This window comes from Bos javanicus, chromosome 11 (assembly GCF_032452875.1).
Source record: "Bos javanicus breed banteng chromosome 11, ARS-OSU_banteng_1.0, whole genome shotgun sequence".
Taxonomy (NCBI): domain Eukaryota; kingdom Metazoa; phylum Chordata; class Mammalia; order Artiodactyla; family Bovidae; genus Bos; species Bos javanicus.
The window spans coordinates 101,756,172-101,781,999 of NC_083878.1; the positions used below are offsets into that span (position 1 = coordinate 101,756,172).

The window sequence follows — 25,828 nt, forward strand, 5'->3', positions numbered from 1 at the left end:
CAGCAGCACTGAGCAGCAGGAGGAGGACTTCAGCAGTAAGACAGACATCACACCATCACCACCAGTTGGTGCTTCAGAGGCCTGAGGCTAATGAGGTCAAGGTCATAGGTTCAGACTGTGGCCTTCACCCCTCTTCTGAGTCGACTAGCTTTGCTCCTTTCCGAGTCACCACTTCACCTTTATTAGCTTTCTATCACTGGTCCCAACAGAGAAGGAGTAAAGGTGTGGATCAGTTGGCTCACGTCCATTCCCACCCCTAGAATAATAATATCCAGGGACACGTGCTCTGCGGCCAGGCAGTACTTGGCAGAGAGCTCCGGGAAAGGGGCCTCGGTGAAGTGAGGGAAAGAAAAGTTCTGGTGGCTTCACCTCTGATTCCAGGTGAGTGAAAGATTACACACATTTGGCAGCCAAACTCCACTGAAACAGAGTATGATGCTGTCCCAACATTAGCTATCTTTTTTGCAAAGGGCTTGGAGTACCAACAATTTATTCATTCAACAAACATGGACTGTGCCCCTCCGGGTAGCAGGTGCGGGACCAGGGTCGGGAGACCCCTTTAGCAAACAACTCTTTCATCTCTTGTGTATTTTACTTGTCCTTCCCTAACCACTGCTGCCAAGCTCTGTACCATCTTCCTCTCTGTCAAATACAGACATGCATGGATGCACACGGGCCCTGGCTTCCCTCCTGCTCCCTGACTGGGCCGGTGGTGCCACTGGCTTGGAATCCACAACTCTGGAAAAAAAAAAAAAGCAAAACAGGTCCTAGGAGGTCCTGAGGGGCGAGATGGCTGAGGCAGCTGCCCTGTGGACTTGAGACTTTGTATTCAACTATTTGACCAGGGAGCCTCAACCAGATTCCCCAGCTCCTGGTTTTAAGATAAAACTTGGGACATTCTCCATGGCAACATATCCTGAACTGAGTCCCATGACGAGGCAAGAGATAGATGGGCCCCAGGCTGAGCAGCAGCCAGTTTGTCCCCTGTGGACGGACACTCCAAGATGCAAAGGAGGAGGAACTGCTGAGACAAGAGGCCACATACTTCTCCTCCTCAAGGTCAAGGAGACCTTCCCGAATACACATGTGCAGAAAGGCCAAAATGGGAGCAATGCCAACCCACCCGCAGGCCTCTTCACTAGAATCCATCTTGCCCAAGAGATGCACGCACACAGGGGAGGATCCTGAGTTAAACCAAATACAGACTCAGAACCAGGCAAAGCAAGATGACTGGGCAAAGGAAAATCTGGAAGAAACGCCCCATATAAGTGATTCAAACCACCATAAGGGTGTGACTCTCTGAGCTCGCCCACGTGTCTATCCACACACACCCTTTCTCCTCCTAATAAACACTACTTGTTTCACACTTTCCGTCTCTATTTGGAAATTCATGTCTACACAGCTGAAGGCCCAGGGTCTCGTCACTGGCCTCTGGGCCCTGGTGGCTAGGATTCATGCTTTCACTGCCTCGGCCTAACTTCAGGTCCTGCTTCAGGCTGCTGAGGGCCGAGGCCATCTGAGATCAATAAGAAGGGGGATTCTGGCCAAGTGTGTCCCAGAAACTGTGTAGACACTGTCTTCCTCTTACAGATGCACAGTGTACATGGGCATATTAAAGGTGCTGGAAAGGCTGCAATGAAGGAACATGCCTAACTAGGATGGTTTAATCAGTGAGTGCTTCCGAAACTTACTGTCCACATCACCCTCCTTAAGAAGTTGTGTTCTGGGACTTCCCTGGTGGTACCGTGGATGACAGTCCACCTACCAACGCTGGGGACTCGGGTTTGATCTCTGGTCTGGGAAGATTCCACATCCCCCGGAGCAACTAAGCCTGAGTGCCACAACTACTGAGCCTGTGTGCCTAGAGCCCGGGCTCTGCCGCAAGAGAAGCCACTGCGACGGGAAGCCCAGGCACCGCAACAGAGTAGCTGCAACTAGAGAAACACAGCAAGGAAGACCCAGCGCAACCATAAATAAATATGTTACAAATAGGCATGCTAAGTCGCTTCAGTTGTGTCTGACTCTTTGCAACCCCATGGACTGTGGCCCACCAGGCCCCTCTGTCCATGAGATTCTCCAGGCAAGAATACTGGAGAATTTTTGGGTTGCCATGCCCCTCTCCAGGGGATTTTCCCAACCTAGGGATCAAACCTGCATTTCTTACGTCTCCTGCTTCCGCAGGCAGGTTCTTTACCACTGGCGCCACCTGGGAAGCTCCATTACACAGACACACACACATATATACAAAGAATTCGTGTTGCAAGAAATCCACCTTAGGAAACACTGTTAGGTTACCACCAGGAAAGAAACACCCAGCCTACTCAGCCAGTCCCCAGCAGGCTGGATCCTGTATTTCCAGTCTGATGCTCCACCTCAGCTCATTCCCTGCCTAGTTTCCTCCCCACAGGCAGAAAAAGCACAGCACCACTCACCCCAGAACCGAGAGCCCAAGGGACCTGGGCTCGCTGCACACCAGACCAACAGAGGCCCAACAATGGAAAACAGACTGTGGACAAAAATTTATCAACTGTAAGATGTTTAATTGCTCTCAGTTCAAGACCATTCAAAGATTCACTCTTCAGTTCATTTTTATCATTATAAGTCTCTGAAAATCCTGGTCTTGTAACAGCAGCTCATACAGCCTTCACTTAATCGCTCTGGTAGATCATATATAAAAACAAAATCGAGCTAAAAAAAATCATTCCGTGTTAGTGAGCAGATGTCTAGCCCATTTGCAATTAATACGACCCACTTCCATACAATCAGACTGCTTAAAATTCCTGGAACAAGATGTAAAAGTTAAGATGCAAATGTTCTGATTTTAATGAGAATGAATGGAAACTATAAAATCCTCTCTCCCTTTGAGGGTAGGTATAATCTACATGTAAGTCCCAACTGCACACTAAATTTATCAACAAAACAATCATTTGATAAAGCTTGTGTGAAAGAAGAAAAAAGAACTGGGAAAGTCAGGAGTATATTCAAAAAGTATTTCTGACCAAAATTAAATGCTATCAAAACCATTATTCTTTTAAGGCACTTTCAAGAAAACTTGACTCATTTCAGTACATTTCCTCCAGCTCCCTACATGTACTAGGAGCTTCCTGTACTTCTTTGAGTCCATGAGACCTTTTCATGGACAGCGTGGAGGATGACGGAAAAGACCTTGACTCTGGTGCTTCCCAGATCTCCCTTCAAATCCCAGCTCTACCACTACGTGTGACCTTGAACGCGTGAGTTAACCTTCTGAGTCTCGATGTTCTTGTCTATAAGATGGTGATAACATCTTGTGTTGAGGGGTTGGTGTGAAAACCAAATTAATAGGCGTATATTTAAGAGCCAAATAGAGTTCCCAGCACATGGCAGGCACAGGAAGTGGTAGCAATTATTAGAACTATTATATTCACAGGGGCAGGGGCAGACTTCTCTAAGATCTAAAAACAAGTCTCACTTTTCACTTTTATTTCTCCCTGCTTGGAAGGCCTCTTACTGGCTTCCCGAATCTCAGCCCTTCCTCGATGGTTTAGCTGGGAAGTCTCTCCTATGGTCTGTATTTTCACTGGGCAGCAGTGGGTTTCTCAAGGTGTGGACCACAACCCCATCTGAATCAGACACCCCAGTCCCGGTCACCCTAGTAGCTCTGGAGTGGAACGGACATTTCTGACAAGCACCAGAGTCCAGTGAGTCTCTCAACATCCGGGAGGCACCCAACTCAGGCAGTGCTCAGTTGGCCAAAGACAAAGAATATGTGCTCTCACAGCACCTCCTCAGGCCCTGTATCCATTCATTCATTCATCCCACAGCTAGGAAGGGAGTGCCCCCCTTTCTGCCAGGCATAGTGCTAAGCCCTGGAAGTTCAGGTCAGTTCAGTTCAGTCACTCGGTTGTGTCCGACTCTTTGCAACCACATGAACCGCAGCACGCCAGGCCTCCCTGTCCATCACCAACTCCCAGAGTTTACTCAAACTCATGTCCATTGAGTTGGTGATGCCATCCAACCATCTCACCCTCTGTCGTCCCCTTCTCCTCCTGCCCTCAATCTTTCCCAGCATCAAGGTCTTTTCCAATGAGTCAGCTCTTCACATCAGGTGGCCAAAGCACTGGAGTTTCAGTTTCAACATCAGTCCTTCCAATGAACACTCAGGACTGATCTCCTTTAGGATGGACTGCTTGGATCTCCTTGCAGTCCAAGGGACTCTCAAGAGTCTCACCACAGTTCAAAAGCATCAATTCTTTGGTGCTCAGCTTTCTTTATAGTCCAACTCTCACATCCATACATGACCACTGGAAAAACCAGAGTCTTGACGAGACGGACCTTATTGGCCAAGTAATGTCTCTGCTTTTTAATATGCTGTGTAGGTTGGTCATAAAGATGACAAGAACCAAGAAAGAGATTTTCCTGGGGAAACTCACCATTTCATGGGGGATTTGCTCCAGGAAGAGAACAGAAGGGCAGGGGCTAGGCACCTTCCTTTACCTTTGTGACAGCCAAGGTCCTGTGGAAGCCAGACACTCAAACACAATTTGATGACAACAAACAAAATCAAGATGATAAGCTTTGAAGGCATGATAAGATTCTCAGAGATGTGACGGCGGTTTGGAAACATTCAGAAACAGGAGGACAGGCAGTAGAACAGAAAGAATGTGCACTCTGGAGTCAAACTGGCAGAGGCTAACTAAACCCCAGCTCTGCTACTTACCTGCTACGTGCCTCAGGCAAGCTGGGCAACTTCCTCCGCCTCTCCGTGCCTCACCCACCTCAGGGCTGCTGTGAGAGCACACTGCAGAGAGCACACTCACTCACTGATACTGCCAGGCACTCAGCACGGGCCAGGTGCTATTCCAGGCATTGCAGATACAGCAGGGAACCAAAGTCTCTGCCTTCAAAGAGCTCGAATTCTGGAGGGTGGACATGCACAGTAAGCTAACGAATCACATGCCGCATGGTGAGAATGCTATGAAGGAAAATGAAGCAGGGTAAGGGATAAGGGACAGAATGGCAAGGGGTGGGGCAGGGTGCTGGTTTATTGTAAATCTGCAGTCAGGGGAGACCTAGAAACTCTAAGAAAGCAAAGCAGGGAGCCGGGGCAGGCCTGACATGCTCTGAGAGCGGTAAGGAAGGCAGAGGGGCTGGCGTGGAGGGAGCCAGGGCAGTGACAGGAGGTGGGGGTCTGAGACACAGTCGGGGAGGGAAGGGGTTGTGTGGGGCCTTGGAGAAGGTGCGATGGAAGCTGGTAGAGTCTTCTAGGAAGAAGAGTGGCATTTCAGAAGCAGTACTCTAGCTGCAAAGTGACTACAGCATGCAAAACGCTACAGAGGGGCAAGGGTGGGGCCAGTGGGGCCAGCTGGGAGGGGCTGCAGTCCGCCAGGTGAGACGAGACGGCAGCCTGGACTGGGGCATGGGTTGGAGCTGGTGAGATGTGAATGGGTTCTGGATGTATTTCTGAGGAAGAACCCACAGAATCTACCAAAGGACTGGCTGGGAAATATGAGACAGAAGAGGCAGAGGCCACTCCAAGACTTCTGGTCTGGGCAACAGGATGCACAGAGGAGTCATTTAGTACATGGGACTGCTGCCCGAGCACAAGTGTGGAAATGAGGTGGCGACGTCCACAGGCACTTGAGCTGAAGTCTGGGTAGAGACCTGAGCAAGGGTGTAAACCTGGGCATCAGAAGCAACTAGAACGTATTTAAAATCCTGGGATGGATGAGATCACCTCGAGAGTATGAACGGAGAAGAGACCAAACCCAAGAACTGAGCCTGGGACATGCCAACGTTTTGGGAGGAGGAAGAGGAATCTATAATAGAGAGAAGACCAAGAAGGAATAACCAGGGAAGTGGGAAGAGGCCCGGAATAAAAAGCAGCTAAGATTATAAGTGATCACTCACCTATAGCCAGATAACCTGGAGCGGGAAGTCAAGTGGGCCTTAGGAAGCATCAACATGAACAAAGCTAGTGGAGGTGATGGAATTCCAGCTGAGATATTTCAGATCCTAAAAGATGATGCTGTTAAAGTGCTGCACTCAACAGACCAGCATATTTGGAAAACTCAGCAGTGGCCACAGGACTGGAAAAGGTCAGTTTTCATCCCAATCCCAAATAAGGATTGGGCTGCCAAAGAATGTTCAAACTACCACACTATTGCAGTTTGCATCCCAATCCCAAAAGGGCAGTTTTCATCCCAATCCCCAATAAGGATTGCAATGCCAAAGAATGTTCAAATTACCACACAACTGCACTCATCTCACATGCTAGCAAGGTCATGCTCAAAAGCTAGGCTTCAACAGTACATGAACTGAGAACTTCCAGATGTACAAGCTGGATTTAGAAAAGGCAGAGGAACCAGAGATCAAATTGCCAACATCCACTGGATCACAGAAAAAGCAAGAGAATTCCAGAAAAACATCCACTTCTGCTTCATTGACTATGCTAAAGCCTTTGACTGTGTGGATCACATCAAACTTTGGAAAATTCTTCAAGAGATGGGAATACCAGATCACCTTACCTGCTTTCTGAGAAATCTGTATGCAGGTCAAGAAACAACAGTTAGAACGGGACGTGGAACAACAGACTAGCTCCAAATTGGGAAAGGAGTACAACAAGGCTGTCTATTGTCACCCTGCTCATTTAACTTCTACGCAGAGTACATTATGTGAAACGCTGGGCTAGGTGAAGCACAAGCTGGAGTCAAGATTGCTGGGAGAAATATCAATAACCTCCGATATGCAGATGACACCACCCTTATGGCAGAAAGCGAAGAGGAACTAAAAAGCCTCTTGATGAAAGTGAAACAGGAGAGTGAAAAAGCTGGCTTAAAACTCAACATTCAAAATACTAAGATCAGGTCATCTGGTCCCATCACTTCATGGCAAATAGATGGGAAAACAATGGAAACAATGACAGACTTTATTTTCTTGGGCTCCAAAATCACTGCAGACAATGATTGCAGCCATGAAACTAAAAGACACTTGCTCCTTGGAAGAAAAGCTATGACAACCTAGGCAGCGTATTAAACAGCAGACGTGTTACTTTGTTGACAAAGGTCCATCTAGTCAAAGCTATGGTTTTTCCAGTAGTCGTCTATGGATGTGAGAGTTGAACCATAAAGAAGGCTGAGAGCTAAAGAATTGATGCTTTTGAACTGTGGTGATGGAGAAGACTCTTAAGAATCTTGGACTGCAAGGAGATCAAAACAGTCCATCCTGGTTTGAAATCAACCCTGAATATTCATTGGAAGGACTGCTGCTGAAGCTCAAACTCTAATACTCTGACTACCTGATGTGAAGACCCAAGTCATTAGAAAAGATCTTGATGATGGGAAAGATAATGGGAGGAGGAGAAGGGGATGACAGAGGATGAGATGGTTGGATGGCATCACTGACTCAATGGACATGAGTCTGAGCAAGCTCTGGAGATGGTGAAGGACAGGGAAGCCTAGACTGTGCAGTCCACTGGGTTGCAAAGAGTCAGACACAGCTGAGTGACTGAACAACAACACAACAAACATTATGAGTGCTACTTTTAGGGCAAAACCTGTCAAAACCCTGACTCCAAAATTCCATTTGACAATTGTCACATCTGTAATTGAACCAAATGAAGCATGATCACTGAGTAGTCGCCATAAAAGCAGACGCAAAGACAAAGTCACCAGATGAGTTTAACTAAAATTATAATTCAAGAATGAGGAGAAAAAGGAAGGTGAGAATTTTTGTCTGTGTTTAAAAAACAGGTCCCACATTATTGTAAAGGATTTTTGAATATAAACAATTTTTTTCCTTATCTTCATAGTGTTTATGAGCAACAGTCAACATGGTAATTAAGTCAGGAAAAGGCCCATACAATTTCGTAAACTTCAACAAATGTGTAGCAGACATCACTGAATTCCACCCGCACCCCCGACCCTGGCCAGCTGACTTCCTGAGCTGGCCAGCAGCTGGTCTGGCTCCAAGGATTAACCAGGTGATGTTCACAACAAGCCCAGGAGGGGACTCTGATCAGCCCAGAGTTTTGCCCCTTCTGTTTTGCCCAGGAGGAAGGGACGGTAGAGACGTCAAGTGACGACTCAACGTCACACAGATAGAATCAGCAGAGAAAGGAGCTGAACCTAGTCGACTGACCCCAGGATTGCTTAGGAGCTGAGTTAATTACGATGGGCATGAGAATGATGACAATCACTACTCCTACAACTACACGCAGCACAGTTAGGTCCATTACTTTTCATTAAAATTCAATATAAGGTAATTTACATCATCAATAATACCATAGACCATATTAGTATAAACTCCTGCTCATCTTTTAATTCAATTGCCAACCAAAATGGATTGTATATGTCACTTTTATTCAAATCAAGCAACTGTTTTATCTCAGTGCACAGACACAAAGGAAAGACTGAATGGGGGAAAAATCAACTGTGTAGATTGGGGTTAGGGAGTAGTAAGATACCAAGATAAAACTGCTTTTAAAATCAGCTGAAGATTTAATGCAGCCCTGGAAAGTTTCAATTATTTACACGCTTGGTCTATGCAGTGTAAAGCCGGGCTAATGAGATTCAATTGCTGTGTATAAATCTGAAGCAGGACAACCCTAGTATCTAAAGAAAATAGCAGCTTGGGCTCTTGTGTTAATAACTCTTCGAAACAAAGACGATGATTCGGAAACAGTAACATCATTTTGCGTCATATTATTGATTGCAGGGGGTACTGAGAGAAATGGCTCCATTTGGTCAAATAGAAACCCCGAGATAAGTTGCCAGGGATTCATCAAAGAATCTACTGATCAATATTATTGTTCTTCTAATAACAAGACCAACAACAACAATTTACATTGTCTCTTTGTCTTATGGAAATCATGATGCCCCAGGAGACCGTTTCATCTTTTTAAAGTTCCCCACGTCTAGCACCAAGGGCTGCGTAGTGCTACACAAGCAGGGGGATCAGAACAGACGCTCACAGGTGCCCGGCTGGACGGAGCACCTCCTCTCAGGCTCTTCACAAAGGCTTTGGGCACAGTGGCACAGGATGCTGCAGGCCCTGTCAAAGGCACTCTAACGTTTTTAATGTTTATTTTCTGCTGTGCTGGGTCCTCACTGCTGTGCACGGGATTCTCCTTGTGGTGGCTTCTCTTGTTGTGGAACATGGGCTCGGGAACACATGGGCTCATGGGTTGTGGTGCTCAGGCTTAATTATGTCAGAGCAGGTGGATCTTCCCCAACCAGGAATCAAATCCGTGTCCCTTGCATTGGCAGGCGGATTTGTAGCCACTGTACCTTCAGGGGAGTCCCTGTCAAATGCATTTTAAAGCAGAGATCCTCTTAAGATCAACCCAGAACACCTCTGCACACAGTATACTCTTTTAATACAGGCATAAACAGGACTTTAGGAGCACGAAGGAAGGAACTACCTTGGCCTGAAGAAGTAGGGGTGAGCTTCTTGAAATGTTACCGTTAGACCCCAGTCTGAAAGGCACAGCAGTTTTGCCAGAAGGGTCAGGGGTTGGACAAGGATGCCACAATCAGAGGGAAAAGCAGGCACAAGGTGCAGGAGCAACGGGCACGGGGTGTCGGGGGAATCCTGTGGGTCCTAAGGAGCCCCTGGAAACGAGGACGCATTTTGCTTGCCACGTTGAGTGGAGAGAGCTGCCCACACTTAGCAGTCTGGGGTCAGGGATGCTAGTTCTTCTGCAGGATACCAAACATTTCTGTACAGGGAGGGGCTGTCCCATCCAAAATGCCAGGGGTGCCTCTGCTGAGGAGCACTGGACACCCAGGTGGCCAGGAGACAGTAAGAGGGGTAGAGGTTGAGAAGGCAAACTGAGGTTGCATTATAAAGACCCCATAAGCTTCCCTACGCTGGAGAAGGGAATGGCAAACTACTTCAGCCTTCTTGCCTTGAGAACCCCACGAACAGGACGAAAAGGTAAAAAGATAGGACACTGAAAGATGAACTTCCCAGGTCAGTAGATGCCCAATAGGCTACTGGAGAAGAGCGGAGAAATAACTCCAGAAAGAATGAAGAGATGGAGCCAACGCAAAAACAACACCCAGCTGTGGATGTGACTAGTGATGGAAGTCAAGTCTGATGCTATAAAGAGAAATATTGCACAGGAACCTGGAATGTTAGGTCCACAAATCAAGATAAATTGGAGGTGGTCAAACAGGAGATGGCAAGAGTGAACATCGACATTTTAGGAATCAGTGAACTAAAATGGACTGGAATGGGTGAATTTAACTCAGATGACCACTGTATCTACTACTGTGGGCAAGAATCTCTTAGAAAAAATGGAGTAGCCCTCATAGTCAACAAAAGAGTCCGAAATGCAGTACTTGGATGCAATCTCAAAAACAACAGAATGATCTCTGTTCATTTCCAAGACAAACCATTCAATATCACAGTAATCCAAGTCTATGCCCCAACCAGTAACGCTGAAGAAGAACCTGAATGGTTCTATGAAAACCTACAAGACCTTTTAGAACTAACACCCAAAAAAGATGTCCTTTTCATTACAGGGGACTGGAATGCAAAAGTAGGAAGTCAAGAAACACGTGGAGTAACAGGCAAATTTGGCTTGGAGTACAAAATGAAGCAGGGCAAAGGCTAATAGAGTTTTGCCAAGGGAACACACTGGTCATAGCAAACACCCTCTTCCAACAACACAAGAGAAGATTCTACACATGGACACCACCAGATCGTCAATACCAAAATTAGACTGATTATATTCTTTGCAGCAGAAGATGGAGAAGCTCTATACAGTCATCAAAAACAAGACTGGAAGCTGACTATGGCTCAGATCATGAACTCCTTATTGCCAAATTCAGACCTAAATTGAAGAAAGTAGGGAAAACCACTAGACCATTCAGGTACGATCTAAATCAAATCCCTTATGATTATACAGTGGAAGTGACAAATAGATTCAAGGGATTAGATCTGATAGAGTGCCGGAAGAACTACGGACTGAGGTTGGTGATACTGTACAGAAGGCAAGGATCAAGACCATCCCCAAGAAAAAAAAATGCAAAAAGGCAAAATGGTTGTCTGAGGAGGCCTTACAAATAGCTGAGAAAAGAAGAGAAGCAAAAATCACTGCAGATAGTGACTGCAGCCATGGAATTAAAAGACGCTTGCTCCTTGGAAGAAAAGCTATGAAACTAGGCAGCATATTAAAAAGCAGAGACATTACTTTGCCAACAAAGGTCCGTCTAGTCAAGGCTATGGTTTTTCCAGTGGTCATGTATGGATGTGAGAGCTGGACTATAAAGAAAGCTGAGCACCAAAGAATGGATGCATTTGAACTGTGGTGCTGGAGCAGACTCTTGAGAGTCCCTTGGACTGCCAGGAGATCCAACCAGTCAATCCTAAAAAAAAAAAATCAGTCCTGAATATTCATTGGAAAGACTGACACTGAAGCCGAAACTCCAATACTTTGGCCACCTGATGCGAAGAACTGACTTATTGGAAAGGACCCTGATGCTGGCAAAGATTGAAGGCGGGAGGAGAAGGGGACGACAGAGGATGAGATGGTTGGATGGCATCACCGACTTGATGGACATGAGTTTGAGTAAGCTCCCGAAGTTGGTAATGGACAGGGAAGCCTGGCGTGGTGCAGTCCATGGGGTCGCAGAGAGTTGGACATGACTGAGCGACTGCACTGAACTGAAGCTTCCTTAAGGAGGATGGCTTCATCCTGCAAGCAACGGAGGAGACTGGCTTGTGGAGACCTACCCTTTGGGACAAGCACTAAGTATGGAAGATGGAGTGGAGGCTGAACGGCTAGAAACAAGGAGACCAGCAGATCAGCTAGGAGGCTCCGGCAAGAATTTAGGTTATAGGAAATGAGAGCAGGGGAGGCGGGCAGAGCGGCTGCCTGGAAGGCACAAGGCAGATAGCATGTCAGGAAGTGTATGGATGTGGCGCTCTGTGTGCATGGCTCACAATGCGGGGTCGTCTTTCACATAGTATTTGATCAATAAATATTTGCTATAAGAATGAAGACAAGTGATGTGACAGAGAGCTGCCACACTGGGAGCAGATGATAAAACAAGAAGCCTGGAACTCAGGTGCCCTGGAAACAGAGCCATTGAATAAATCTGAATTAGACCAAAAAAAAAAAAAAGTTGTGGTTTTTACTACTACTTCTTAAGGTAACTGTGCATTTACTCAATCTCCTTTTTGTCTGATTTTTGAAAACACAGTTTCACTCAGCTCCAAAAAGGTAAGTGTCACAGGTTTCTACCAGACATGAATTTTATAAATGAATTCATAGTAGTTTAAAACTAAAATCCAATAAAACTCCCTTGGAGTTGGAATAGCTTTCTCCAACATTTAAATTCACTACTGTAGATGCTAGCCTAGTGAAATACACCTGGTAGAGTTGGCAGAATGTACTTCCCAAGTTTGGGGGGATAAACGCAGTTGAGAGGTGTTGGGGGAAACTAGAGGTCTGAATCACGAGCTTCCAAAGTATCATAAGAAATGGTGGATCCCAGTAACTGCTGGCATATTAGCATTTTAGGGGGGAATTCTGGGACGTCTAACTAGGCTATCACTATTTTAGACTACATACTTTTAGATAATACTACATTTTAGATAATACTACATTTTAGGGGGGAATTCTGGGACGTCTAACTAGGCTATCACTATTTTAGACTACATACTTTTAGATAATCTAAGGGACACTAACAATCAGCACTGAGCCCTAAGCACACATTCATATGACAGATGGAAGTGCCCCACTGCCTCTGGGAGCCACTGTCTTGAACTGATAGCTAAAGAAACTAAAGAGACAACATATACTGAGCAAATGGTATTTAGAGAGGAGGGAGGGAGGGAAGGAGAAAAGAAAACAAATAGAAAAGGAAAGAAAAGGGAAAAGATATAAACTACTCTTGAAATTAGTTCTAAAAGGAAAAAATGGTTTTATCAGAATACAAAATCTATGTGACTAAAAAAAATTTGCTTTCTGCTTTGGTTGTCAGAAAACTGAAAAGCGGATTTAATGGCCAAGCATTTTAAAGCTGCTCCACTCTGATGCCTTCCTTCACACAGCAGTTCTCTTTTAAGAGCAGTATCTCTAGCATGGTGCTTTAACCTGGAAGCCACAAGAAATTCACATGGAAATGAAGCATGGATGCTAGAATATACTGAATATAAAACAAGAATATGGAGATAAGAGGCTGAATCAACAGGTAACTGGAGAGCCTTGAGAAAGGACCAGAGTTCCACCAGGGCTTCAGACCAACGTCATTAACCCTCTCCGGGAATTAACTGCCTTTTCTAATGGGAGTCACAGACCCTCTTCCTCAGAAAAAGGCACATAAATACACCTACACACAAAACCTGCAGGGGTTTAGAGATTTCTTGAAGTCTATCCACTACCTTCTGGGAGTTCACGAACCAAGCTTATGATCCCTGTGGTTATGACAAGAGCTAGTTTCAAAAACTGAGTCAGAACCAGATAGGGAACTCCCCACAAAAACATCTGTGTGTCTTATGGAACACTGTATCTATACAGTACTCAAAATCACAAGCTTTCAGAAGATCAAGCCCAGCATGACTCTGGTTGCATGTTCAGCCAGAAGCACTACACCTGTTTCGCCTAAGAAACCTCAGGATCCAGGGAGTGAAAGTTGCTCAGTCGTGTCCGACTCTTTGCGACTCCATGGACTACACAGTCCATGGAATTCTCCAGGCCAGAATACTGGAGTGGGTAGTCTTTCTCTTCTCCAGGGGATCTTCCCAACCCAGGAATCAAACCCACGTCTCCCGCACTGCGGGCGATTCTTCATCAGCTGAGCCACAAGGGACCCAGTGGGCCCTGCAAAATGACAGAGCCCATGAACCCTCCCTACGTCCCTAGAAGAGTCTCCTTCTCGCTTTGCTGGGTCCTGAGTTTGTCTCTAGCACCTTGGGTGCTGGATGCTCCCAGAGCAGAAAGCACCCTGAGAAAGCAGGAGCAACACGCCTCAGGGCCAGGAAAGAGCGAAACGACACCTGGGCAACTTCACGCAACTGTTTCACTGCTTAATGGCTGAAAGTTTGAGCTCTCGAGTCAAGCAGACCAGGGGCTGAACTGTCACCCACGACTGGGGTTATTTTCCAGCTGTGTGACCTTGGTCCTCTTCAAGTCCCAGCTTATTAATCTGGAAAAGGGGGATAAAGCCCCCACCTCCTGGGGTCGCGGGGCACGTGAAGACCTGAGCTTGGTGCCCAGCACAGAGAGCACAATGACTAAGCAGATACTTAGGAAATCGGTAACATCAGGCCAGTATTTCTGTTCCCAATGAATTTTAAACTTAAAAACGCAGTTTTTCTTCTATAAAATTTAATCCGAAGAATAATGTGTGGTTACAATAAAAGAAACCAGACAATATTTAAGTGTTTCAAGCAAATAGTTCAAGAACTAACTCCTCTCCCCCCTCCACCATGAGACAACCACTACTCTCCCAGGAGGTAAAGACAGCCCCCCTGGACCATTCACAAATGAAGTTACGAACGGTGCACGCCCACTTCCCGCGACGCCGTCTACTCCAGGCTCACATCAGCCCCTAACAGCTCATCTCAGTGTTTTAGGAAACCTCTCTGTTCAGTTTCCTTTTATAGACACACACACGAAAGTGAACAAATGTTCAGTCAGCACACACTTACTGAGCACCTACTATGCACCAGGCACCGATTCACATCAGTGAACCAAGACGCGATCTCTCTCCTGTGGAGCTCACAGTCTTTCCGAAGGAAACGGATAAGGGACAATAAGCCCAGAGAGTTCCTTGGTGGTCCAGTGGTTAGGACTCTCCACCGTCACTGCCAAGGGCCTGCCTGGGCTCAACCCCTGGACAGGGAACTGAGATCCGGCAAGCTGCGAGGCTCTACCAGACAAGAAAATCAGGTACTGTCTTAGAAAGTAAAAAGAACTATTTTAAAAAAATTAAAGGACATTCAAGCAGATAAGGGGGCAGGAGTAGCCCATCCTGGTCAGGAGAGGTCTCACGGAGAAGCGACCCCAGAGCAAACCTCGAAGGCTGTGAGGAATGAGGCCAGCCCCAAGGCAGCAGAGTGTCCAGCAGGCGGGGGAGACTGAAGGTGGAACCAGAGACTCAGAAGGACGGGGGCCTCTACTGGAGTGACATGGAGCCGCTGATGGGGCTGAGCGCAGAGGACACACTACTCGAGTTTCCCTTTAAACAGACCGTGGGCCTACTCTCTCTCTGTCTCTCTCTCTCTCTCTCACATACTCACACACACACGTGCACACCCACACTCACACTGGCTGTCATCAACCTTTTACCCATGAATTTTAGCACTCACTGGTAATTCTTGATTCTTATGTAAAGCAATTATTACTATGGTGGCTGCCAAATTTGCTAAGTCCTTCTGCATTTACTAGTTCATGTTCTCCTGAAGGAATGGCTTTCCTGTGGCTATTTTTATGTGATACAAACACCTCCTGTTTCTCTACTGCTTTATTAATTTAAATCAGCGTGGACAACACATGGGCTACAATGGCTTCTGAGCACTGCAATCCATGACCGTCACGTCCACCTTGGTGCTCAACGGGCCCAGGCGTGGCCCCCAGGAGCCAAACTGGCTTCTGTGTCCAGGGCACACGCCCTCGTCGTTCTGTGAGCACTCGCCTCGCTCTGGCCTGAGAAGATATTCTAGTTCACCCTGTCCTTTCTCTGTCCCTGTCTTGGAAGCAGCCATTTCTCCAAGGAGCCTGGTTCTTATTAGTGAGAATGACGTTTAGAAACTAAGATGGGGAAAAGAGATTCACTCATGGTTCCTAGAGTCTCCACGCTTGTAGACCTCAGCAGACAGAGTGGGACACACGTGCACAGGGGTATGTGTGCACACGCTTGTATCTCTTTCTAGATCTATCTGCATGTACATATTCAAAACAATTAGTTCACACTGATACTTCTGGTTTCAATCCAATACCAAGGGCTTATTCTAGCACTTTCCTTTTCCTTTTTTTGTTTTTAAATAATGTCCCTCTGCAAAAGGGAGAAGTTTGGTTTCCATTATCTGCAATTGATTTCCTTATTTGCTCAATCCAAGAATACACACAGAGCGGCTTCAGAACTGTTAACCCATACCCTCTCTGAAAAACTGGCAAAGTACCAGGAGTTTCAGTATTTCTTCACAAGGTCTAACAATCCTTAGTCTAAGAATCTGGAGTCACAATGCTGTGTTCAAAGGTTACCAGGGTTCCATCTCTATCCCTTCCCCAAAGTGCGATTACATTATTCATTTGAAATATAGTTAAGTTATTATTTCTATCTGCATTCCTTTTTTTTTTTTTAATCCACTCTGGTCGATTATTTATTTTTTTGCATATGTGAAACATTACCATGGTTCTAAAAGTCAAAACCATGTAACACGACGTTCTCGGAGAAACGCCCCCTCCCTTCACACACCCATCCTACCTACTGCCACCCGCTCACTCTATCAACTGGTTTCCAATTGATCATCTTTTGTGTGTGTTTCCTCTACAAATAAGATAAAGGGTATTTTTCTTTTTTAATCTCCTTTCTTACAAAAGAGAAAGCATATTAAGGACCCTCTTACACTTTGATTTTTTTCTCTTAATGTGCCCCAGAAATCACTTCAAATGAGTCATAAAGGTCCTTCTTATTCTTTTTTTTAAAGATGGAAAAAAGAAACGGGTGGCTCCATTGTGCAGCTGTATTTATTCAATCCCTTTCCCCTGCACTGGGATTACGGTTATTTCCAGTATTTTGCAACTACAAACAAGGTGCAATTAATAATCCTGAGCACGTGTATATTTTCACACTGTTGGAGGTGTGTCTTCAGGGTGAATTCCTAGTAGCACTGCTGGGTCAGAAGGTACACGCACACGTCATTCTATCACACGTCGCCAAATCCCCTCCAAAGTGGTTGTGCCACTCTGCATTCCCCCCAGCAACGTACAACGCTGGCTGTTTCCTTACAGGTCCACCGACAGAATGTGTTGTTATACTTTTTAATTTCTGCAAATCTGGTAGGTGAGAAACCGTACCTCAGAGCAGTTTTAATTTGCATTTCTCTAATTATGGGTACGGTTGAACGTCTTTTCCTATGTTTAAGTACCATTTTTATCCCTTTTCGGGGGACTGTCTCCTTTCCTCATTTTCCACTCCATTTTTGGTCTTTTACCCTTTGTAAGAGTTTCTACCCTTCGTAAGACTAGCTTTACTAGTCCTGTATCTATGATACACGTCCCAGCAAGTCAGCTGTCTTTAGACTTTGTTATGTTGGGTTTTTTTTCCTTTTTTATGGTAGAGGTCCTACTGATTTTAGGTAGTACCTTTATCACATGCTAAATTTTTATGTAATTGAATCTACTTCAGGCTCCCCTGGTGGCTCAGGCAGTAAAGAATCTGCCTGCAATGCAGGAGAGACCTGGGTTCGATCCCTGAGTCGGGATGATCCCCTGGAGAAGGGAATGGCTACCCACTCCAGTATTCCTGCCTGGAGAATTCCATGGACAGAGGAGCCTGGCAGGCTATAGTCCATAAGGTCAATTTGATTCTAGAAGTAGAATTTACTTATAGTCTATTCTACCAGCCTGTTTATCTAGCCATGAGTCAGCACCATACAGCTTTAATTATAGAGGCTTTGTAGTATGCTTCAATGTCCGATAGGGTAAGTTTCCTGGTAGCTTTTGTGCTTTTCCATTCTTTCTTGCATGCTTCTTTTACATATGAACTTTAATATCAACTAGAATGAAATCTTTTAATGACTGTATCATATTTGTTCACATTTACTGATATGACTGATACATGTGGTCTCAATATGATCACACGACAGTACAGTTACTATGTGCCTCATATTTACAACGCTGCTTTTTCTCTAAGTGATGTTTTCTTTGCTTGCTCACTCACTGACTGATTGTATTTAAGCTTATTTTTATGTATGGTGTTAGGAAGTGTTCTAATTTCATTCTTTTTACACGTAGCTGTCCAGTTTTCTCAGGACCACTTATGGAAGAGACTATCTTTTCTCCACTGTATATTCTGTTTGTATTTAGGAATGTTTGTATATTTGTTCTCATGCTTATCTTTGTACCTATAACATTTTAAAGCCCTTATATTCCCCTTTTCTTAGATATCATTTTAGCATTTTGTCAATTTTTAATAGTCTTATCTATTACATACCTAGCAATCAGAGAGTTCATTTTACTTTCATCTTTATCCCCTACCTTATTTTTTGCTTAGATTACTTCTACTGTATTAGAACACATAACATTTATATATTAATACTTTGGCCTCATCATGACCTTTGTTTTCATCTTATCTCAACAATTAAATACATTACACACTCACTCTTGGTCCTTAGGCTGAAGTTTTCCCATTCATCTCTTTGGAGCATGAATCTCATTGTCCGGAAGACTCCTTGAGACTGGCTAATGGGTACAGAATGCTTGTGTATTTACAATGGTTTTTCTTCAATACTTGAAAGACACATTTATCTTTGATTCACAATTTCTTTGAAAATGCTGCTCTGTTGATGTCTTGCTTTGGATACTGTTTTCAAGACATTTGACGCCAGTTTAAATCTTTCGCCTGTAAGTTATGTTTTTGTTTTTGCTTGGAAGCCTTGAGGATTTGTTCTTCATCTTTAAAGTCAGCTAGCATTACTAGAAGACCTCTCAGACTTGATTGTTGTTGGTCAGTGTCCTAAGTACACAGTGAGACACTTCACTGTGCAAATGTAGACTTTTCATTTGTAGGAATTCTTAGCTTGCAGCTTTACACATTGCTTCTGTTCCATTAATTCCTTTTCCTTCTTCACGGGCTCCAATTATGTACATGCTGTTTCTTCCCTGGGTTTCATTTGAACCACTTTCTGTGAACCCTTCTACTTCGTTCTTTACCTTATTTTTCTCTCTTGGCTGTTTCTCAGCCTTTCTTCAATGCCCTTTATTAAATCTCATGTGAATCTATTCTTCCTTGAGCATCTTGAGATTTAGCCTTAATTTCAGATAGAATTTTATCATTTTTCCTGTACAGTAAATCCATCTCTTTTCTTCATCTTTTTGCCTGTTTCTGATTTCTGGATTCCTGATATAAGGGTTTGTCTTGTTGCCTCTCCAAATGCTTGAGGATGTTAAAGCCAGTTTAGAGTGCTGTCTGTGTTAAATAGCTTCCTTCTGCTTTGTGGTGTTTGTTTCCTTGGGGGTGGCATTTCTTTAGTTGAAGTATTTATTTCCTTTAACATTTTATTACAAAGAACTTTATATATCGCAAAAATTGAATTTTAAGATGAATACCTGTATCCTCATGAGCTAGATTCCACAACTGTTATCATTTTGTTCTAACATATATACTCATCTGTCTGGCCATCTATTTTAGTTTTTGGAAGAGTTTGAAAGTTGCAGACATTAGTACAGTTCATCCCTAAACACGAAAGCAAGCATGCCATTAGGCAGCTTAGAGTTAGTTAAAACAGTATCTTCTGAGGTAAAATTTACCTCCAGTAAAGAGCATAAATCTTTAGAAAGCACCATTCTCTGAACTCTGGCAACTGCATACAGCCACATAAATCACATGTTATAAAAATTCAGAACACTTTCACTACCACCACCATTTCCTCATGCCCCTCCCAATCTGTGTCTGCTCTATGCCTTCTGGTGAGGGGGTGGGGGTTCCGGTCACACACACACACACACAGTTCTGATTTTTATTCACCTTGTTTTGGTCCATCCTAAAATGTCATGTAATGCCATCACATGTATATACTCTTCTATAAGATATATTTTCCCTCAGGAAAGCTAACAGGTGTGCAAGCAACAGCTCACTAGGATGTGCTTGCTTTTTACTTACACAGGATTTGGAGTGTGGGCATTCCTGGTCTCTTGGTCATGTTTAAGGTGTGGTTTTGTAGTCTTATTTGTTTCTGCTTTTCCATACTCTTTGGAGGATATGTAGAGAGACCTAAATTTAAATAACCATTCATAACACTTCTGAGTGTGAACATTTTCAAACATAAAGGAAGACAGAGTGACTAATATTCACCCAAATTTAAAAATTACCAAAATTTGCCACACTCAGATTTGATCCCTGGTCAAGGAAGTAACATTCCACATGCTGCAGAGCAACGAAGCCTGCATGCCACAACTAGAGTCCGCGCACCGCAACAAAAGATCCTGCATGATGCAACTAAGCCCCCTTTGGCAGGCCAAAAAAAAGGATACATTATATATATACACACACGCACACATATTTAGAAATACATATATTTGTGTCAAACCCTCCGTCATAAAAGGAAAGAGAATGACCAAATATGAAGGGATAACAGTTCCTACAGGACAGAGGTGGGCGGGGTGGGCAGAGGGGCCCTCACAGGGGTGCAGGTTGCAGATAATGTTCTAGCTCTGAGGCTGGGTGGTAGATTTATTATTTTATAATATTACCATAAACAATAATATTAATTAATAATAATATAAAACATTATTTTATAATATTATTTGTATATTATTAAATAAATATGAATGAGCCATGTCTGGATCAATGATGACAGTGTGATCAATTAAGGATTATGACTGACTTTAACCTGAAGTTAAAACTTAGAGTCAATTGCCCAGCCGACCACAGTCTGTGAGGACGTCTTGCCTCCTCCCTGTCTTCACTCTCTGCCCGCACTCTGGCTGCCTGGCCTCCTGGGTGTGATCTGAACACGCCCACTGGCCTGGGCTTGGGTCTTTGATGCTGTGCTGCCTCTCCTGGGCCCAGCTCCCGGCTCACCTCACTTGCCACAGTTTTTGTAGTTTTGTTTGCTTCTGCTCCCCACACCACGCCCTCTGTCTCTCTCCACCCCCTGTCCTGTTCTCCCCCAGATCCCCACAGCCAGCATATTATACAATGCCTGGTTGGTCTCCCACCCGTGAGTGCAATGCAAGTGCCCTGAGAGCAGGGATGGTGGTCAGTGCTGAACAGAACCCAGAACTACGCCTTCCTCCCTGATGCTCAGGTTACTGAGTAAATACACAAATGCTTTAGCAACCTAGCTCACAAAAGAGCCTGACGCTTGATCTGGGACTTACCCAAAAGGCCCACCTTCACTGGAACTCCAAGGGCACCATGGTTTAACATCATGCTGTTTGAAACGAGCTCCAAGACGACCCGACACGGGTGGGGAATGCGGCTTTGGGGCTCTACCCCAGAGCCACTGAATCAGAATTTCTGGGCATCCTGCCAGGAATATGCATTGTCCACAAACTACACTGGTGACTCTTGAACCTCTCAAGTTTGAGAACTACTGAACCCAGCAGAGGAATCAATGCCCTAAACAGTTAAGCAGTTTGGCTGTTCAATGGTCTTTCCCATTTCAGAGAGCTTGGGATACAGCAAAATAAGACGATGAGTCTCACGGTTTAAAACAGATGTATCATTCAAAAACAAGGCACGAATATGCTAAAGAAACTGAAGGTTGGTAAAAATGCACATTAAAGAGACTGATAAATGAGTTTTATCTGCTGCAAACCATGTAACATATAAAGAAAGATTAATTTATAAGATATTAAGGTATGTTCCAAATATCACGGCTGAAGGTTCATTTTTTCCTTCTCTTGCATTTTCATACCTAGTGGATCAGTAAAACATTGTGGATTAATATTTTAAATGCCGAAAGGAGCCAGTTGCTTGTTCTAGTCTGACTCAGTTAAGCTCTTACAATATTTTGACTGTTTGAAGAAATTAATAATGGGATGTTAGGCGGTAGATTAACTGAAACTAAATATCAACAGAGCTAGATTTATTTTTGGATGACTGAGCTCATCTCTTCAAAGAACGGAAGCAGGATTCATTGTATCATAAGTTATTAACTTACACAACATGAAACAGCCCCCGAACAGAGCCGGCCACAGCAATTAAGGCTTACGTAAGAGGCTGAAAGTTTAGACTTCGCATTAGCCACGACTGGGCTGTCCAGGCTCCAGTCGGTGACCCCAGGCTCACAGAGACGCCAGGAGCAGTTCAGATGATAACTGCCCGGAGAGTTCTGGAAGCAGGCTAGTACTGAGGCCTGCTCCATCTCCCCTAAGCAACAGGTCCTCCTTGCAGCAGTGGGGAGAGACTGACACACTCAGAAGGGAAGGACGCTTTTCTGTGTCGCTCGTGGGGTCACACAGCGAACCCTGACTCCGCCTCTGTCGGTCCCCCTTTCTCTCCTCCACCCTGTCTCCTGTGCCCTGCTCCCCGTGGGTCCATCAGCAGGTGTGTGCCTGGGCTTCCAGGTCAAGCACAGAGCCCGGGCCCACAAGTGATTGCTCCTAAGTCTCACAGGCTCTGAAGCCTGATGCCTCCAGGACAAGGAAAGGCAGGCTGAGCTTTTAGAGGAGCCACATTGATCCCAAATTGCCTTACAACGCACCTTTTCTATATACAGCCCTCATTTTTTCCTTTCCCCTCCTACACTGTAAAGAAGCTATGATGACAGGTTGGGACTCCCAGGAACCGATGTCTATAGATCTAAGGCACTCTGCTGCTTCTTGGCAGGGACTGCCTGCTGAAGGAGGAAACCAAACGGGGTCACCAAGCCTGCCTCTTGTTCACGGAATGCTCTAGACTTCAGTGACTTTATGCCATTTCCCCATGCGTGCACAAAAAAAAAATCCAAAAGCCCCTCTGCACTCACATACCAAAACCAGAAGAGATCTATACTGATGACAAAACCAGGGAACAGGCTGATCATGGAGGTCAGGCTACTAACTAGTCATTTCTGGACTGATGTGTACAGCAGAGTGGGCAGCACACCACTATATCTTACAGTTGTGTGACTTTTGGAAAAAACTATCTACTCCAGTGCTCCCAACATGCCCCTTCCTCTGCTAGACAGGGGTCTGCACTGGCTCAATGGCTTGGGATAAAGCTTAAAAATATATCCCGGTGTATGTACAAGAATGCTCATGCCAGCATTATTTATTTATTTACTTTTGACACATACACACGGCTCTATTTATTTCTTTAACTTATTTCTGGCTGCGCTGGGTCTTCGGTGCCGCGTGCGGGCTTTCTCTAGCTGCAGAGGATCTCTGTGTGTGTGGGCTTCTCATTGCAGTGGCTTCTCTTGCTGGTGGGGCAAGGCTCTAGGAGCATGGGCTTCAGGAGTCGCAGCACTCAGGCTCGGCAGTCGCGATGCGCTGGCTCTAGGGCGCACAGGATTCAGTAGCTGTGGCTCACGGGCCCTAGAGCGCGCAGGCATCAGTAGTTGCGGTACACGGGCTTAGCGGCCCCACAACATGTGGATCTTTCCGGAAAAGGGATCGAACCTGTGTCCCTTGCATTGGCAGGCAGACTCCTATCCACTGCACCACCAGGGAAGTCCTTATACTACCATTATTTAAAAAGCAAAACCAGAAACCACCCAAACACACAGTGACTGGAGAAAGAATAAAGTGTGCATGGTTACAGACTGAACCATCACACAACCAAGAAGATGATCAGACTGTCACACACAACCACCAACATGGCTGCATGTTAGAAACAATCACACAATATGATATTGTTCTTATAAAGTTCAAAATTCAACAGAACTCAATGATACGTTACTCGGGGATACATATGGGGATACATGTCCACGTGGTAACTCACACTTAGAAAAGGAAGAGGAGATGATTATCAGGATGGTGGTGATGTTGTTGGGAAGGGTGGGGGTTGAAGAGAAGAGCACATTGGTTATACTCTGCTTCTTAGGTTGGATGTGAGCTCAGGTGTTCAACATTAGACTTTATAACTGACATACAAATGACATGACTTAAAAAATAATAAGGAAAAATTACCTGCCTGGTAATTCTGGTCATCCAAATCTTTTTTTCTTTTTTTTTTTCGGCCACACTGTGCAGCATGTGGGATCTTAGTTCCTTGACCAAGGATTGAATCCGTGCCCCCTGCAGTGCAAGCTTGGAGTCTTAACCACTGGACCACCAGGGAAGTCCCCCGGTCGTCCAAATCTCACTCAGCACCACCATGAACTACAATCAGGGATGGGAGCAAGGAGCATCCTGGAGGCTTGGGAGCAGTGTCCTGGCCCCACGACCCAGGAGAAACCACCACCTTGGGTTCCTCACTTGTAAAATGAAAACAATCGGTGCTGCCTCCCTCGAGGGCATGATGAGGGTGAGAGGAGATGAGGCTAGGTAAACCCCAGCCTCCTCAGGGACGGGGACACTTACTGTGTCAGCGATTGCTGCTTTCTTGGCCCTGCTTCCCTTCCCTGGGGGGAATGACCCCCTCTACTCCACGGTGGTTCTGGGGGCCTACCAAAGCAGGACCCCCCCCCCAACCCCAGGTTAGGCCAGCGGCAGTGTTCTCCCTGGATGCATGAGTACAGGCATGGGCAAAAGGATGGAAGGCAGCTGATGCCCAATCACTTGGGCCACAGGGTCCCCAGGGATGCAGTCCTGCTCCTGACACCCTGGAGCCATCCTGCTTTCTCTTCTTCCTGACAGAGCAGCTCTATCTTCATGTCTGTGACCAGCCAGCATCAGTAAAGAGCAAAACAAAGACAAAAGGCAAGGCTTTTCGTCTTTAAGTTCATCAGAGGAGGCTTCTGTTGCCTGTACTCACGGAAGCCTGGCTGGCCTCCCCTTCAATCTCACTTGCCTCCCAAACTCTCAGGGTACCTGCCTCCCAGATTCACAAAGCTCACTTCAGAAGACGCTCCAGAAAACAGCTTTGACCTCTTGCCTGAACTTCATGCAGTGGTTCCCCACTGCCTACAGCACGGGCCCCACACCTCCTCCACCGCCCCAGGGAAGAGGCGACTGGCAAGGGTAGGAGGGGAGGTGGCAGCCCCCGGTCCTGCTCTCCACCCCAGGGAAAATTCCTTTCGACCTCAGAGACGTGGGTGGCAGCAGTGGAACAGAAACCTGCCATCTAATAAAATACCATCTTTTAAAAGTAAAAGCCAAATAAAGCCATCATGTTAAAAGTATGATTATCCACCTGGCAATCTGATTCTGAATCAGATCACCCAGTGCTCTTCCTGTAAATAGGCCCCACCTTGTGTGAATTCCCATGTCAACTGGGGAAGATGACAGCTAGCTGGCCAGATGCACAGTGATCTGAATTAGCCACTCATGGCAGTCAAAATGGTGTGTATAAAATAGAATTCTGCCCTTGACTCAAGCCCCTAAACTCTCATCAGCCTATTAAAACAGAAGCTTGGTGAGAAAGCAGATGAGTCTGACAGGTCACGGTGAAATAAAAGCCCACTCTCTCACGTGGAAGTAACTCTAATATCTTAACCCTGTTTACCCAGAATCCTGTTCTCTCTGCTCATTCCCATCAACGCCAAATTCCTACCTTCATCAGGAAATGGAAGCCCAACGACCCAGAAATAATCTGAGCAAACCTATCTCGCTGCAGACACTTTCGTTTTTATCTTCATTAACTCTTTGGTCCCTGTCAAGCATCCTGGGAGCAGGATTTATGTTTTGGCCGCTGGGTTTAGAGGATCTTAACATGTAGACAATCTGTACCTTTAACAGGGGGCAGAAAATACCGCATGTTTTGTAGACAGGTACAAACTGTTTTCTTTTTCGAGTGAAAGAACACCATGTTATCTCATTCACTGTATTTTTTAACTGGAAGAATTTTAAACAAAAGTAGCATGTCACCCAGATGAATGTCACTTAATTTTTTCTCACATGAAATCCCACCCATTTAATAATCCTATGTCTTTTCCCCCTCTTAAGAGAGGGGCTTCCCTGGTGGCTCAGTGGTGCAGAATCCGCCTGCCAGTGCAGGAGACATGGCTTCGGTCCCCGATCTGGAAGATCCCACATGCCTTGGAGCAATTAAGCCCATGCACCACGGCTACTGAAGCCCTCGTG

The 25,828-nt window shown here is 45.3% G+C and overlaps 1 protein-coding gene across 4 annotated transcripts in view; it reads right to left on the reverse strand.

Moving 5' to 3' along the window:
* MED27 (mediator complex subunit 27) overlaps positions 1-25,828 on the reverse strand; it is a 246,214-nt gene that overhangs the window by 78,003 nt on the left and 142,383 nt on the right. The window lies entirely within an intron of this gene.